Raw genomic sequence first — 13,085 nt, forward strand, 5'->3', positions numbered from 1 at the left:
TAGTAGAGATGACAACAGGGAAAATGTATGACAATGGCATGGCGCCTAGGACAAAACATCAGAGTCTGTTCCAGATAATAGACATGCTGCTGTTAACCGCTTTAGTAACATTTAGTTACTGGATTGTGATTATAAAAAGAAAACATTTCTGATTCTGTCTGCTGTCAAAAAGGTTTGAAAGACCTTACTGTAGTGGTAAAAGGACTTAAAATATTGAGACTGTCAGATCAGGGGCCAAATCCTAATTATAGTCCATGGTTGCTGTGTAACCTCAGGCAAATTACTTGACCCTCCTGAGCCTTGGTTACCCTATCTGTAATTTGGGGATAATAATTGTACCTGCTTTAAGAGTTGTTCTGCAGATTTAATTAATTAATCCATGCAAATCACTTAGCACAGGGTCTGGCATGTTGCAAGGGATCAATGCAGTTTTTGCTGTTATTATCAGTGATTAGCTGAGAGTTGAGAGGGTTGGGAGAGGCAAGCTCATTAACTGTGGGTAAGCAGTGACAGCTGACAGCCAGATGTGGAAAGAAAGAGAATTCCGAATAATGCGAAAGCAGATGAGGTACAATAAAGGAGATTCATATTGATGACCCGGAGCCATCAGGAAAAGGTTAAATTATGCCCAGAATGTTCTATTGAATAAGACAAATTTGTAACACATTTAGCAGGCTTATCAGTAAAAATAACCCTAATAAACAGAGTTTGGACACTTGACAAAAAATATGATTTGATTGGATAATGAATTTAGATAGAAGTTCTGATTCTGTTGCAAGTCCAGTTAAATCACACACTGTATGACTGATTTTTTTTTTCTACAAGCATATCTTGATTCTGAACTGTGTTGTGCCCTCTGGGGATTCAGACTGAATGTTCCATTCCTTTGTGGGGCCAAACACAAAGCTGTTGCTCTAGAGTCCCATTTGTCAGGTTAAAATGTGGGGACAGCAACATCAGCAGCATACAGCAGGTCTTCTCCTCAAAATGGATCTGCTGGTAGGCCAGTATTCAGCCAGGGTCAGGGAACAGCCATTGGAGTGATTACTTGGGCTTGCCCCTGGCTGTCCTTGGAAAATGAGAGTTGAGGACAGGGACAGTGTGTTTGCAATCCTGTCCCATAAGTAAGCATGTTACTACTTACTGACAATTGTCTGGTGCCCTGTGAGTGTGTGCATGCATGTGTGAAAGAGAGAGGTGGAAGAAGAGAGTGATGGAGATAGACACAGAGGCAGGGAAAGAATGAATGATGGCTTTCACACTTTACTAGGTAAGCAGTTCAATTTTTCTGCTGTGAATCTTCTCTTTAAAACAAAAAGCTTTGGGGACAGGCAAGGTGGGTGCCTCAAACTGGTAAAACTCCTGCCTCACAAACCTGAAGACTTGAGTTCAATTCCCAGAATCTATGGATACAGTCCAGAAATTAACCTGCCCTCCACATCTGTGCTGTAAAACACACACGCACGCACACACACACACACACACACACACACACACACACACACAGAGAGAGAGAGAGAGAGAGAGAGAGAGAGAGAGAGAGCTACTACACTACTATTTCTATTACTACTGCTGCTGAATTAATTTTTAAAATCTTTTTTTCCTTAAACTGAGCAAATATATAGCTAATTTTGAGGGTTTTTTTTGATAAAGGAATTTTTCCAAAACACATCAACAAGACAGAGATGGGTGGATCTTTGAGTTCTGAATTTGAGGCCAGACTGGTCTACAGAACAAGTGCCAGGACAGCCAGGGCTACATAGAGAAACCCTGTCTTGATAAACAACAGACAAACAAAAGTCACATCAAAAATCCCTTTCTAATTCATTTGGGGACAATGGCATAACAATCCAATAGCCACTTAGAAAGCCCACAGTTTCTGTCCAAGTACAAACATGAATGGAGACCTCGTTTTTCTGTTTTGTTAGTTTTGGCGTTCATCTTATCTCTTCCTATCTCACACTGGCAAGTGCAACATGAATAGCGGTTGTGCTATTAGAATACAATCACTGTGAAAACCATAAAGAAGTAAAAACTATTCTAAATCACCAATACTTGAAATGAGCTAATCATAGCCGCATAAATCTACACTAAAAATATAGCAAAGTATGAAAGCTTGCTTTCTCCAACATTTCAGCATTTGCTTCTATATAAAACAAATTTAAGATAGCTCTTTCTTCCACTTTAATCATCTATTTGTTGACTCAAATTCTGAAATATTTTGATCACCAAAAACACTTGAATAAATTCACATTCAAAGCCATAGTCCTGATTAGTTGTTTTTATCTATCTTGGTGGCTCTCAACCTGCCTAGTGCAGTGACCCTTTAATATAGTTTCACGTTGTGCTTACCCTAATCACACACAATTATTTTCATTGCTACTTCATAACTGTATTATGAAAGTACTTTTATGAATCGTAATGTAGATATCCTATACACAGAATATCTGGTATGCGTCCCCTGTTGGGGTCATGACCCACAGGTTGAGAACCACTGATCTATCTATCTCTCTGACCTTCAAAAGAGTTTGGTTTAATAATCAGTATGAAAGCTAGCACATACTGAGAGTTTCTGCAGCATTTGCTCAGCATTGTCTTATTTCAACCCTAACAGCTGTGAAGAGATAATCTTCTTGCATTTTACAAATGAATATGGTGCAGCTGAGAAAATTTCCAAACACCACACCCAGGAAATGGTAACAGAACTTTGGCTGACCTGTATGTACCTGGGCCTCTGGCGGTTTAGTCTACACTTGACTTTTTCAAAAGTCTGAATCCCTATTCCTACATAGCAGTACTAGGAATGCTTTATAATTTGTTGTTTCAACGGAGATTAAGTGAGTTTAGAATTTCATCTTTACTTGGCTTTAAGATAGGGGGATCGCCATGACAACTAGACAGTAGGTAGCAACAGCATCTCTTTGACCCATGATGCCCAGTTGGTGGTACCGCTTCTCTGCCTACTTGATCTTCAGAAAGCCCTGGGTAACAAGACCCATACTTTTTATGGTAGCAAGAGCCACACTTTCTACAGCCTAGGCCAGTTTCTCAGGCATCTGTGTGACAGGGTTTGTAGCACTAATGAACAGGTTCGGTATGACCTGCACGTCAGAACATAACATGGGCAAACTGACCTGCATCTTCAGTTACTGTGTTACTGACATAGAGAAGAGAACATAAACGCCACGAGTCATGAGCTTTGCTACTCTAGATAGAGTCTACCAGAACTACCTGAGTGAGAACATTATTCTCATGGCAAAATGTAGTGTGGAGGTACAAAAAACACTGGTATTTGCCGTCCTAGAGGAGGCCAATACCCATAACAAACAGTCCTCTTAAAAGAGTGATGCAAGTGAGCATTAGTCCTTCACAGGGATGAGTCTTCTGATTGGTTACCCAGTGCCAAGTGTTCAGTCCTGAAATCATATACATACAGGCAACACTAAATGGAGTCAGCAGGTTGTATTTATATATTTAGTCATATGTATAATATGCGGTTTTAGGTGTGTGCCACCATGCCCAGCCTTTTTACTTTTGGTTTCTATTATTTTAGTGTGTGTGTGTGTATGTGTGAGTGTATGCCGTGTGTGTAGGTGTGTGTAGGATCTATGTGTCAGTCTAAATAGAAATTCTTTCTTTTTTATTTATTTTTTTACTTTCTGTGATCCAGAAAGGAGGGTTTGAACAAATCTTGGGATAATTGTTATTTGAAATTCAGCTGTTCTGGGTTCTAAAAATGGGAGACAACCTGGAGCCGAGGAGCTTGAGTGTAATCTACTACAGCCTTATTGTGAGGGACAGCCCTATGAGGAAGTTGTAAAAAGTTGGGCAGGAGGGAGGTGTTGACAAGTTGAAACATACAAGCTCTGATCAGAGTACACAGGTAAAGGTAAAGCCCACCCCCAGTGGTTGGAAGCAACTCTCATTAACTAGGACTAACTGGCTTTCAATAGCATTGAGCCTCATGTGGTTACACCTCTGGAGCCACCTACCTGCCACTCAACTGCTGTATAACTCGCAAGAACTGAGGGCATCTTAAGCATTCCACCTGCTAAGCACACCCTAGATAAGGTGACTAATACTGAAGCATGTCTTGAAATTACCTACTGTACAGATTCCACTACTGTAGTTGCCCCCCACACTCCTAAAACACATTGGGGATACTTCTAACTAAAATTTGTGTATTTCCCATGCCTTATTTTCATTACGCTTCTAGCATTTCCCCTTCATTGTATTTTAGAAATAGGTTTTATTTTTATTTTCCTTTATTTTTTATTTATTTATTTATTTTTTTTTGGTTTTTCGAGACAGGGTTTCTCTGTGGTTTTGGAGCCTGTCCTGGAACTAGCTCTGTAGACCAGGCTGGTCTTGAACTCACAGAGATCCGCCTGCCTCTGCCTCCCGAGTGCTGGGATTAAAGGCGTGCACCACCATCGCCCGGCTTATTTCCCTTTATAAATTCTTCCAATTTTACCTACATATTTTTTTAATTAGAGGGCATTCTTTCATTCCCTTTTCTTTCCTTTATTAATTTTTCTTGGCTTTGTTTCCCTTTTCTTTCACTTTTTTGTTTTTGTTTGTTAGTTTGTTTGTTGAGACAGGACTTCTCTGTACATTTGGAGCTTGTCCTGGAACTAGCTCTTGTGGACCAGGCTGGTATCAAACTCACAAGGATCTGCCTGCCTCTGCCCCCAAGTGCTGGGATTAAAGGCATGAACCACGACCACCCAACCCCCTTTTTCCACTCTGATTTTTAAAGTTGTTTTGTATGAGGTTTTATTTGTCTTATTTCTTTGTTTTTAAAATAACTCACTTTAAATTTTAATTCTGCTTCTTGTATTTAAATACTTTCAAGTTTTCTCATTAGTAAATCTTTTTCATCTTTTATTCATTTTTTAAATCTTTATTGATCAACTTGTAAAGGCACTTGCCTTTTATGCTGATGACCTAAGTTTGATTCCCAAAATCCATATCTTTCATTTCCTGAAATAAACAGTTTTAGGCATTCTTGTTTTACTTTTCTTATTTTAAGACATTATATAGGGATGGTTGTCAAGACGTATATTTATAAGAATAAGATTAAAAATCAATGGAGGAGAATAGAGAACCCATACAAGCATAGGAAAACTAATTTTCAAATAATAATGAAGTATTACCATTAATGATATTTTTAGCTTTAATTGCACTTTTACTTTTTTAATTTATTTAAAAAAACAAACTATCTTTTATTTATTTTACATACCAATCCCAGTTCCCACTCCCTCCCCTCCTCCCATTCCCTTCACTTTCCCCTCCCCACACCTCATCCTCTCCTCAGAAAGGGTAAAGGACATTGCTTTGAGGAAGGACTGAGGCCCTCCCTACTATATCTAGGCTGAGCAAGGTATCCATCCAAAGAGAATGGGTTCTCAAAACGCCAGTACAAGCAGTAGGGATAAATCCTGGTCCACTGCCAGTGGTCCTGTAGTCTGCCTTAGCCATACAACTGTCACCCACATTCAGAGGGACTTGTTTGGTCCTCTGCTGAGTCCTTCCATGTCACCGGAGCTGGTGAGCTCCCATTAGCTCAGGTAAGCTGTTTCAGTAGGTATCCCCATCATGGTCTTGACCTCTTTGCTGATATTCTCACTTCTCCTACTCTTCAACTGGACTTTGGCTCCTTCAATCAAGATATATCTTTCCTTGTTCTCCCTCTCTGTCCTTCCCCCATCTCCAGTATTGCTTTCCATCAAGTTCTCCTCTCCCTTACAATTCTCCCTTCCTCCTCACCTTTTCTCCATTCTCTGCCCACCTTATGGCTCCCAATTTTCTCAGAAGATCTTGACTATTTCCCCTTCTCAGGGAATCTATATATTTTTCTATTAGGATTCTCTAGTTGCTTAACTTCTCTAGGGTCATGGACTACAGGCTCGTTATCTGTTGCTTTACAGCTAGTATCCACATATGAGTGGGTACATACCATGCTCATCTTTCTGGGTCTGGGTTACCTTACTCAAGATGGTTTTCTTCTAGTTCCATCTATTTGCATGCAAATTTCAAGATGCCCTTGTTTTTTACTGCTGAGTTATATTCCATTGTGTAAATGGACCACATTTCCTTTATACATTCATCGGTTGAGGGGCATCTAGGTTGTTTCCAGGTCCTGGCTATTACAAATAATGCTGCTATGAACATAGTTTGAAAATGTTCTTGTAGTATGGTTGAGCATCCTTTGAGTATATGTCCAAAAATGGTATTGCTGGGTCTTGAGGTAGGTTGATTCACAATTTTCTGAGAAACTGCCATGCTGATTTCCAGAGTTCTTGTACAAGTTTGCATTCCCAACAGCAATGGAGGAGTATTCCCCTTAACCTGCATCCTCTCTAGCATAAGCTATCATTGGTGTTTAGATCTTCATCATTATGACAGATGTAAGATTGTATTGAGTCATTTTTAATTTGCATTTCCCTGATGGCTAAAAAAGCTGAACATTTCCTTGTCTTTTTATAATAATTTATTTAAATTTATCTTATGTGTACTTGTGTGAGGGTGTTGGATCCCCTGGAACTGGAGTTACAGGCAAGTGGAATCTGCAATGTGGGTCCTGGGAATTGAACCCAGGACCTCTGGAAGAACAATCGGTACTCTTAACTGCTGAGCCATCTCTCCAGCTCCTTAAGTGTCTTTCAGCCATTTGAAGTTCTTCTGTTGAGAATTCCCTGTTTAGTTCCATACCCCATTTTTTTAACTGGATTATTTGGAATTTTGGTGTCTAGTTTCTTGAGTTCTTTATATAGTTTGGAGACCAGTCCTCTGTGGAGTTGGTGAAGATCTTTTCCCATTCAGTAGGCTGTCTTTTTATCTTATTGACTGTGTCCTTTGCTTTACAGAAGCTTCTCAGTTTCAGGAGGTCCCACTTACTTATTGTTGTCCTCAGTGTCTGTGCTACTGGGGTTATATTTAAGAAGTGGTCTTCTGTGCCCATGCATTGAAGACTACTTTCCACTTTCTCTTCTATCAGCTTCAGTGTGGTCAGATTTATATTGAGGTCTTTAATCCATTTGGACTTGAGTTTTGTGCATGGGGATAGATGTGGATTTCTTTGCATTCTTGTACATGTCCACAGTTAGTTTTGTCAGTACCATTTCTTGAATATGGTTTCTTTTTTCTATTATATAATTTTAGTTTCTTTGTCAAAAATCAGGTGTTCATAGGTGTGTGGATTAATATCTGTGTCTTCAATTCAATTCCAATGGTCAACGTCTCTGTTTTTATGCCAGTACCAAGCTGTTTTCATTACCATAGCTCTATAAAAGAGCTTGGTGTCAGGGATGGTGATGCCTCTGGAAGTTCCTTTATTGTACAGGATTGTTTTGGCTATCCTGGTTTTTTTTTCCATATGAAGTTGATGATTGTTCTTTCAAGGACTATGAAGAATTGTGTTGGGTTTGATGGGGATTGCATTGAATCTGTAGATCGCTTTTCGTAGAATTGCCATTTTTATTATGTTGATCTTACCTATCCAAGAGCATGGGAGATCTTTTCATTTTCTGGTATCTTCTTCAATTTCTTTCTTCAAAGACTTAAAGTTCTTGTCAAACAGGTCTTTCACTTCTTTGGTTAGTATTACCCCAAGATATATTATGTTATTTGTGGCTATTGTGAAGGGTTATGTTTTTCTGATTTCTTTCTCAGCTTCTTTATCATTTGTATATAGGAGGGCTACTGATTTTTTTAGTTGATCCTACATCCTGCATCATTACTGAAGGTATTTATCAGCAGTAGAAGTTCTCTGGTAGAGTTTTTGGGGTCATTTATATATACTATCATATTATCTTCAAATAATGAGAGTATCATTTCTTTGCAATTTATAACCCGTTGATCTTCTTTTGTTGTCTTATTGTTCTAGCTAGAACTTCAAGAACTATATTGAATAGATACGGAGAGAGTGGACAGCCTTGCCTTGTTCCTGATTTTAGTAGGATCACTTTGAGTTTCTCTCCATTTAATTTTATGTTAGCTGTTTGCTTGTTGTATATTGTTTTTATTATGTTTAGACATGTTCCTTGTATCCGTGATCTCTCCAAGACCTTTATCATAAAGGGGTGTTGAATTTTGTCAAACACTTTTTCAGAATCTAATGAGATGATTGTATGAGTTTTTTTCTTTTTATTTCTATGGTAGATTGATTGCACTGATAGATTTTTGTATGTTGAACCATCTTTGCATCTCTGGGATGAAGCCAATTTGATCATGATGTGTTCATGGATTCAATTAGTGAGTATTTTATTGAGTATTTTTGCATCAAAGTTCTGCAATTCACTTTCTTGGTTGAGTCTTTGTGTAGTTTTGGTATCAGGGTAACTGTAACCTCAAGAAGAATTTGGCAATGTTCCTTCTGTTTCTATTTTGTGGAACAATTTGAAAAATATAAATTCTAACTCTTCTTTGAAGTTCTGGTAGACTTCTGCACTGAAACCATCTGATCCTGGGTTTTTTGGTTAGGAGACTTTGGATGACTGCTTCTATTTTCTTGCAGGTTATAGGTCTATTTCAATTGTTTGCCTGGTATTGATTTAATTTTGGTATGTGGTACCTATCCAGAAAATTGTCCATTTGTTTTATATTTCCAAATTTTGTGGAATACATGATTTTGTAGTATGACCTAATGATTCTCTAGATTTCCTTCTTTTCTGTTGCTATGTTTCCCTTTTCATTTCTGATTTTGTTAATTTGGATATTCTCTCTCTGCCATTTGATTAGTTTGGATAAACGTTTGTCTATCTTGTTGATTTTCTCAAAGAACCAATTTGTTTCATTGATTCTTTGTATTGTTTTCTTTGTTTCTGTTTTATTAATTTCAGCCCTCAATTTGATTATTTCCTATCATCTACTCCTCTTGGGTGAGTCTGCTTCTTTTTGTTCTAGAGCTTTCAGGTATGCTGTTAAGTCACTCTTGTGAGATTTCTCCACTTTCTTTATGTAGGTGCTTAGTGCGATGAACGTTTCTCTTAGCACTGTTTTCAGTGTTATAGTGTCCCATAAGTTTGGGTACATTGTGCCTTCATTTTCGTTGAATTATAAGAAGTCTTTAATTCCTTTCCTTATTTCTTCCATGACCCAGAGGTGATTCAATTGAACACTGTTTAATTTCCCTGAGTTTGAAGGTTTTCTGCCATTAGTGTTGTTGTTGAGTTCTAACTTTAAACCATGGTGATCTGATAAGGTACAGGGGGGTTATCCAATTTTTTTTGTATCTGTTAAGGTTTACTTTGTTACTAAGTATGTGGTCAATTTTAGAGAAACATCTCTGAAGTGTTGAGAAGACGGTATATTTTTTGTGTTTGGGTGGAATATTCTATACACGTCTGTTAAGTCCATTTGAGTCATAACATTCATTATTTCTCTTATTTTTCTGTTGAGTTTCTGCCTGATTGACCTGTCCATTGTGAAAAATGAAGTGTTGCAGTCTCCTGCTATTAGTATGTGGGGTTTGATGTGTAGTTTAAGCTTTAATAATGTTTCTTTTACATATGTGGGTGTTCTTGTATTTGGTGCATAGATGTTCAGGATTGAGACTTCACCTTGATGGATTTTTTCCTGTGGTAAGTATAAAGTGTCCTTCTCCATCTCTTCTGATTGATTTTAGTTTGAAGTCTATTTTGTTAGATATTAAGATAGCTATACCTGCTTGTTTCTTAGGTCCATTTGGTTGGAAAAATCTTTTCCCAACCCTTACTCTGAGGTAATGTCTGTCTTTGAGGTTGAGGTTATTTTTTTGTATGTGGCAGAAGGATGGATCCTGCATTTGTATCCATTTTCTTAGCCTGTATCTTTTTATTGGTGAATTAAATCCATTGATATTAAGAAATATTAATGACCAGTGATTGTTAATTCCTGTTATTTCTTGGTGGTAGTATTTGTTGTTTGCCTTATTTGGGGTTTCCTGGTGTCAGGTTATCTGTTGCCTGTGTTTTGTGGATGCAGTTAGCTTCCTTGGGTTGGAGTTTTCCTTCTAATACTTTCTGTAGAGCTGAATAGGTGTTGTTTAAATCTGGTTTTTTCATGGAATATCTTGTTTTCTCTATTGATGGTAATTGAAAACTTTGCTGGGTATAGTAGTCTGGGCTTACATCTGTGGTCTCTTAGTGTCTGCAACACATCTGTCTAGGACCTTCTGGCTTTCATAGTTTCCATTGAGAAGTTGGGTATACTTTTGATAGGTCTACCTTTATATTTTACTTGACCATTTTCCTTTACTTGGTCTCTTAATATTCTTTCTTTACTCTGTATGTTTCACGTTTTGATTATTATATGGTGGAGGATTGGTTTTCTTGGTCCAGTTTGTTTGGTGTTCTGTAAGCTTCTTATACCTTCATTGGGATATCTGTCTTTAGGATGGGAAAGGATTTTTTTATATGATATTTGTTGAATATATTTTCTGTGCCTTTGAGATGGAGATCATCTCCTTCTTCTATCCCTATTATTCTTAGGTTTGGTCTTTTCATAGTGTCCCAGATTTCCTGGATGTTTTGTGTTAAAAATTTGTTGGATTTTATGTTTTCTTTGACTGATGAATCTATTTTCTCTATAGTATCTTTTACTCCTGAGATTCTTTCTTCTATCTCCTGTATTCTGTTAGTTATGCTTGCGTCTAAAGTTCCTGTTTGTTTACCCAGATTTTCCATTTCCAGAATGCCCTTGGTTTATATTTTCTTTATTGTCTCTATTTCAGTTTTCAAGTCTTGAACTCTTTGCTTCATGTGTTTGATTCTTTTTTTGTTGTTGTTGTTTACTTGGATTTTTTTAAGAGATTTATTTTTTTCTTCTAATTTTTTGTCTTTTCTTCCATTTCTTTTTTTAATTTATTTATTTATTAAAGATTTCTGTCTCTTCCCCGCCACTGCCTCCCATTTCACTCCCCCTCCCCCAATTAAGTCCCCCCCTCTCAGCCCGAAGTAAGGGAATTTTTCATTTTGTCTTCTAAAGTCTTCATTATCCTCATATAGTTACCTTTAAAATTGTTTTCTTCTGCTTCTTCTGGGTTAGACTGATTAAGTCTTCCTGCTGTATGACCACTGGGCTTCGGTGTTACCATGCTGCTTTTTAGGTTGTTGAATGAATTCTTGCATTGGTGCCTAGCCATCTCTTCCCCCAATTGGTGTTGGCCGAGTCTTTGCCTCTTGGTCCAATCCTTGCAGTGGCTGTCTGTGTCTTTGGGAGCTGTTCTTGGTCATCTCTGTACTGTCCCTGTCTGTGTCTCAGGAAGCCACTGAGGTCTCTCTTGGCCTGCTCTCTTGGTCCACTTTGTAAGTCTCAGTCTGTCCTCTCTGTGCAGTTGCAACCTGTGCTTCAGAGTTCCTCTGCAGCCACGGGGGAAAGAAGGGTTTGGGGGCAGATGTATTAATGGTATCAATTTTTATTAATGAGTATTAAAATACTAATAAAATTAAATGTTTCAGTGTTTCAGCTGCACACCAAATTAAATGTTTTACTGAGTTCCCATATAATGAACAACCAGTTGTCCTTAATAATACCTTAGCTTAGCACAGTGCATTTGGGTTTTTTTGTTTGTTTGTTTGTTTGTTTTTGGTTTTGGTTTTTTTTGTTTTGGTTTTTCGAGACAGGGTTTTTCTGTAGCTTTTGGTGCTTGTCCCGGAACTAGCTCTTGTAGACCAGGCTGGCCTCGAACTCCCAGAGATCCGCCTGCCTCTGCCTCCCTAGTGCAGGGATTAAAGGCGTGTGCCACCACTGCCCGGCTGTGCATTTGTTATAATTAATGTCCCACAGCATTCTAATTCATTGATGCTCATAGTTAATTCAGATTTCTCTCTAAATGTTATCTAAAATCACAGGTTCCATTTTATATTGTTACTATTTCTCCTTAGGCTCTTCTTGACAGTCAGAATTTTTCACATTGTTGTTTTTATTAGCCTTGGTTGGTTTGAGGAACACTGTCCAGTCCTTTCTCTCAGATCTGCAATAGCTGATATTTTTAATTAGGCTATAGCTACAGGTTTCTGGTAAGAACTTAAGCTACTCAAAGCATTTCAGCTAGAAGTGTAGAGAGTTCAGTCAGCTGCCTCCTAGATGGATTTAACACATTGTGCTATATTACTGTCTATCATTTCTTCCCCATCTCTCCTTTTCCACTTCCTCTCTCCCTTCTTTCTCACGCCACATCTCTCCTTATCTCTTCCCTTCCACTTCCTCTCATTCCTCTCTCTAAAATATTCTTCACTTCCTTCCTCATTCCACCATCCCCACCTCCTTTCTCCTTCCTTTCCCCTCCCTAAACTCTCCTCCCTTCATTACTCCTCTTTCCCATCGCTTTTGCACTCTTTTCCTTTTCCTCTATCCTCATTGCCTCTCTCTACTCCCCTCCTATCCTTTCTTTCTTCCCCCACCTCTTCCTAGTCCTACTTCCCTCTCTAACTTTCCCTCCTGCCTTCTGCCCTCCTTCACTCCTCCTCCCCCTCCTTTTACTAGCCTTTCCCCCTTTTCCTCACTTCTTGCTTCTTCTTCCTTCCTTCTCTGCCACCCCCTTTCTTTTCTCCCTCTTTCAAAACCCCTTTCTCTTTCCTCCATTCTTCTCTAGTTTTGTTCTTACCTTGAAGCATTATGAAATGTTCTATGCTGAATATTTCTGTCTTCAGTTCTAGAATGAAGTATTTCTTTAAGGAACATTGGCTTTTTTTATTGGGAAATGGTAATAAAATCTAAGGTCTGCATGAAAGCTTTCTTTACTACTAGGGTGTCATTGTGTCTAGGTTCTCTCAGCTGATTAAAGCAAGAAAATATATGCTTTGAGTTTTCAGTCTTGAAACATCAAATTTCTTGAATATCACTCTTATAATTACCCTGTTGTAACCTCTTGGTCCTTGTTTATGCTGTGACCTGCTTTGCCTCCTCCAAGAAGCTTTCCCTATCACCTGCACTCAGATGTGCTCTTCATCTGATTCCGTGGCATGTATATTCTTTTACCTCTGCACTGGTGCAATATTTGATGGATACTGTGTTATAAGCAGAGTATGGGTTCCTTGTAGAAAGGATCTGGATTTTTATAAGTACATGGCTCAAGTTTTGATTTTTCACCATCTTTTATA

Source organism: Microtus pennsylvanicus, chromosome X, assembly GCF_037038515.1.
Source record: "Microtus pennsylvanicus isolate mMicPen1 chromosome X, mMicPen1.hap1, whole genome shotgun sequence".
NCBI lineage: Eukaryota > Metazoa > Chordata > Mammalia > Rodentia > Cricetidae > Microtus > Microtus pennsylvanicus.